At 32.2% G+C, this 5,032-nt stretch overlaps 1 long non-coding RNA gene across 1 annotated transcript; it reads left to right on the top strand.

Moving 5' to 3' along the window:
- Window positions 1-2,338: 2,338 nt before the first annotated feature.
- On the top strand, window positions 2,339-4,086 carry LOC120067988. Its single transcript, XR_005479064.1, has 3 exons — window positions 2,339-2,654; window positions 2,738-2,786; window positions 3,597-4,086. It is a non-coding gene; the product is annotated as an uncharacterized LOC120067988 (long non-coding RNA).
- The last annotated feature ends 946 nt before the right edge of the window (window positions 4,087-5,032 follow it).

Consider the following 5,032-nt stretch of genomic DNA (forward strand, 5'->3'; position numbering starts at 1 on the left):
TGATTTTTTTGTTTTTCATATATTGGCTTTGTTTTTTGAAGTTGAATTTCTTTAAATGAAAGAGCAAAATCATATCCTTGAGTCCTCTATTTGTTTTTTTTTTTTTTTGTAATTTCATGTGATATATTATATTTTATTTAATGTAGTACTCATTGAATAATATTAATAATATGCTTAACCACCTATTTAATGTTGACTTGACCCTACCTGCTTTACTTAATATTGATTTTACTCTCTCTTTTTTTCTGTTTAGTGAACTCACTATTTAAACTTAATGAGGTTAGATACACTTAAGTGCACCTAACTCCTCCGACCAACCACCCCTTAGTATCCCTTCTATTTATACATGTCTTCCTAATCCATATTCTCTTGAGAAATCTCCACTGCCTCTTCTGATACACTTTATTGGTGAGTCCTTCTTCCCATCTTCCTTTCTATTTTTTTCACTTATGACTTCAATAATTTGGATGTTTTGCCTTTTATATATTTTTGTTCCCCCCACTGAATGGACTGAATCCCGTGTGGAAGCGTATGAACGCCATATGATACAATTTTCAATTTGATTTTCAAATAGAAAATACAGAGAAGAACAATGAATTTGTAATTTATAGGATAAACATTCATAATACTACATGCTTAAAGAGGAGATGAAGAGAATTCAGAAACTTACCCTTGTAGAATAAACATCTTCATGAACTCCTCATCTCCAATGGTTACGAACCAATCTCACGATTACAACAATCCAACCCCAATGGAATGAAATCTCCTTTGGATACCACCATGAAGGTTTCCTCATTATTCTCTAGGATGAGAACCGAAGCGAAGTTGTGGGCTCGGTCTTGATTAATTCAGGGAAGGGAGAAGAGATTTGATGAGAGGAGAAAATTTTACAAAGAACTTCACACACTACCTGAGAGAGTAGAGTAGTTGGGAAGAAGATAATCTTCTTTTTCTGTAAAAAAAACATGAGAGCCATTTTTACATAAATGAGTTGAGAGATTAAAGGGGAAGTGAAGGGGAGTTACTAAACTAACACCCTCTCAATTATTTGAAATTCAAAATTTCAAATAAAATAAATTATATTAACTAATTATATTAAATCAAATTTAATATAATTAAAACCATACTATATATTATATCCCATATAACATATAATCTATAGTTTATTATATCGCATATAATATAACCTATAGTTTATTGATCTCTCATATAACCTATAGAATTAATATGAATCATATCCATATAGCTAATATTTGAATCATATTCAAGTTATTTCTCTCATTGAAACTTTATATTATAATGTATCCTATACATTATCTTAATTGTATCTTATATAATTAAATCATTTTAATTAATTTGAACAATGCAAATTAATCCAAAATTAATTTGATTCTCAATAATCCTAATTGAGCTAAGAGGGGACAATTTATGGACCTATAGATCGAAGCTCCAATGATACTTGATCAATTAATTAAACTCTTTAATTAAATTAATCAACTTTCAATAACTGCCGATCACTCTACTAAAGATCGACAGCTGCACTTTTCGCACTATAGATATATTTTTGTGTCCATTGGATATAACTAATCAACAGCGTTGGCCCTTCACAAATTGCTCGTAAGTACAGCTGAGCCAAAATGACTGTTTTTCTCCTGTAGTTACATCTAACTCCTTAGGTACCATTGATCCTTCTAATGAACAATTAGTTATAGTCCAACTATAACCAAACCCCTTTCGGGCCAGGAGAGGGTGTGGCACCACATTGTTCAAGCTCCAAAATTAGTCCTTAAGGGAGCAACATCTCTACTTACCCTAACAGAAGGAAATGAGTGAATTTCTTCTTGTGTAGCTGCGTTTCTAGCTTCTCAATTAAACGAATCCCCAAAATGGTAGGCTTATTGAGACAGCGAATCTAGACACTTTCACCCATATAGATCAAAGGACCACCTTCATAGGCATGAGTTCACAATTCACTCAGGGTTCAGGTTAAGTCATCTATGGTCATCCTGGTGAACTGTAAGTCTCTTCTAACAACGATGTTATAAGAGACTCTTCATTTCGTGGTCCGGTCTTATACAATTCTTTGTATAGGATACTCCCGCTCACATGTCTTCACATGAATGATCAGGATTAGATCATTTGTAGCACTTTACAACAATTGTAACAACTACAAAGCGGGTCGTGTTCGTAGTGTCACCAAGATAAGGTACCCAGCCTTATCCATTTACTGCAGACCATTTAGATTATCATTTAAATATGATCCACCTGTATGTATCCACATACGTGTTTAAGTTACAACAGATAACTTTGGATCTTAGTTTATTGGTTTTGGATTAATGAAACTAAATATGGAATAAAATACCTCTTATTTTATTAGATAAATAAAATGTTTGTACAAGTACAATTACAAATTACATGACCACGAGATTTAGGATATCAACCCCAACACCCACTTGCTCAATGTTTTTACATTCATACAAGGGTGGTTACGATTCGAACGATTTTGCTTAAAGAGGTACGCTTTCTCTCCATTCTTTTATAATAAATAAGATATTCATTAACGTGGTTTATTAATTTTGTTAGATAACATCTCTGGTCTGCCTCCATGTATTCTTGGTGTTTTAACCTCTACTCACTCAGAACCTAATCAAAAGGTAAGTTGTAGTATGTTTAATTGTTATTTCATTTGCATTTACCTTCATCCTAATCTAAATATACTTTCTTATCTTTCTTGTAGGACCCAAAATAATTATACATTCCCACATTTCATTCCTAATTAGTTTGAGGTTCGTTAGTTTTATGTTCAGAATAAATTTTTTTATAATCCAATATCTTTCTAAAAATTTTGGTGAACTATTTGTAATGGATTGCGACTTTTAATCATTGCTACTTACATATATTTATTTTCACATGTACTTGGACATTATTGAGGACGTTTTTATTTACTCGTAGATCGTTGTTATTTTATATACTATTTAGTATGAGTGTAATACATGTTTAATATGAAACTACAATTTTTATTTTTCTTATAATTACCAGTTTTACAATTGAGTGAATAAAATTAAATATGTTATAATTTTTCAAAAGAGAAAAAAAATGTTGTCTAATTTTTAAGATTATTCAATATTCATGTTTGAGTGCTAAGTACTTGTGTTCGCATGAGATTCCAAGAGAATTTTATTTCGTGGAATTTGAACTTTGTATTTGTATTAATTTTAATGCTTTCAAAATAAACTATAAACTTTAAGCTAGTTGATCTTCTTGGGTGATCGGCCTTTGGGCTTGTTGATCTTCTTGGATGATCGGCCTTTGGGCTTGTTGATCTTCTTGGATGATTGGCCTTTGGGCTTGATGATCTTCTTGGATGATCGGCCTTTGGGCTTGCTGATCTTCTAGGATGATCGGCCTTTGGGCTTGATGATCTTCTTAGATGATCGGCCTTTAGGCTTGTTGATCTTATTGGAGGATTAGTGTTCACACGAGGCTTCCGGAGAAACTTGTTTCGTGGAGTTGAACTTGAGTTGGTGTTGATATTGAAGTTGATTTGATGCGATGTGGTTCGATCTCTAATACTTGATCATCTGATTCTCTCTCAGTTGGGTGAATGTGCTTGACCTGAAGAAGAAAAGCACCGAACGTTCTTAAGCAGAAATCTTGGAAGAGTCTTTTTTGTGTCTTCAAGGGTCTTCTGCCTTCTAGGAGTGGAGTCTTGGAAGTCTTCTGCTTGTTGATGAATTCTCTGGACTCTCTGAATATAGAAAATGCTTGTATCTTCAAAGGACTTCAGTCTTCAGAATGCTTGCATCTTCAAAGGACTTCCCGTCTTCTGATTATAGAGAATTCCCTATAAGCTCTCTGGAGTATAGAATTGCTGACCCCTCCAAATGAGGAGAACTTATCAATTTATAGAGTTCACAGGTGGGCTTGGGTTTGGTTGATCCATAGGCCTGACCTTTAGGCTCAATTAGTTGGACTTGGGCTTGGTTGGTCCATGGGGTTGGCCTTTGAGCCCAATTAATCAGATTTAGGCCTGATTTGACATTTGCATCAAATTCAGCCTATTTTTGGACTTAGTTGGACTTTGACCTAAATAATAATATCAAATTGGGTCCAATTAATCTTATCTGATTCAATGGTCATGATAAAATAACGTGGCGTCATCGAAATTTGTCTTCAACTTCAATTCAGGACATATGTCAACTCCTAATTGAGCCCAAATTTAATAATTTGGAATTTCATCATTAATTTAGTAAATGACGTGGCAACTTGTGATTGGTCTAAAATTTCTTATTCAACAAATGCCCCTTTCGAGATTTATGCACATACATGAGTGGATGAAACTCGAAAAATATAAAGTTGAAATAAAAATCCAAATATATTTGTTCTTGAATTTGACTTCAATTGATGTGACAGTCAAACTATGAATTTAGTACATAAGTTTAACTTGAATTTGGGATAAAATTTGGAATATCGCCAAATTTATGAAAAATTTTGAGCTTTGTCCCAATTTAATTTGATTTGGATTTAATATAAAATTTGGGATATGCCCAAATTTGAATAAAAGATGATTTTTTTTTTCTTATCCATGATACTTGAATTTGGAATATGGCCAAATTTTAATTTGGGATGAATTTTAGATCTTTCCCACAACTTGATTTAGAACCTAGATGAATTTGATATAAAAATTGGAAGATGCCCAAATTTTAATTTGAGATTTTAACCTTAATAATTTGGCTTGAAGATAAAAGTCTGGTGATTTGGATTTGGAATAAAATTTGGAATATGCTCAAATTTTAATTTGACTTAATAATTTGGTATAAAAGTATGATTTGGTGATTTAGGTGGGATAAAATTTGGAATATGCCCAAATTTTAATTTGAGATTTTATTCTTAATAATTTGGCTTGAGCATAAAAGTCTCATAATTTAGATTTGAGATAAAATTTGGAATATGCCCAAATTTTAATTTGAGATTTTATTTGCAATTTAATCTCAATGTTGAACAATTTTGATTTTGAATAAAATTTGGAATA

The sequence above is a fragment of the Benincasa hispida genome, chromosome 12 (assembly GCF_009727055.1).
Source record: "Benincasa hispida cultivar B227 chromosome 12, ASM972705v1, whole genome shotgun sequence".
In the NCBI taxonomy this organism is placed as follows: Eukaryota; Viridiplantae; Streptophyta; class Magnoliopsida; order Cucurbitales; family Cucurbitaceae; genus Benincasa; species Benincasa hispida.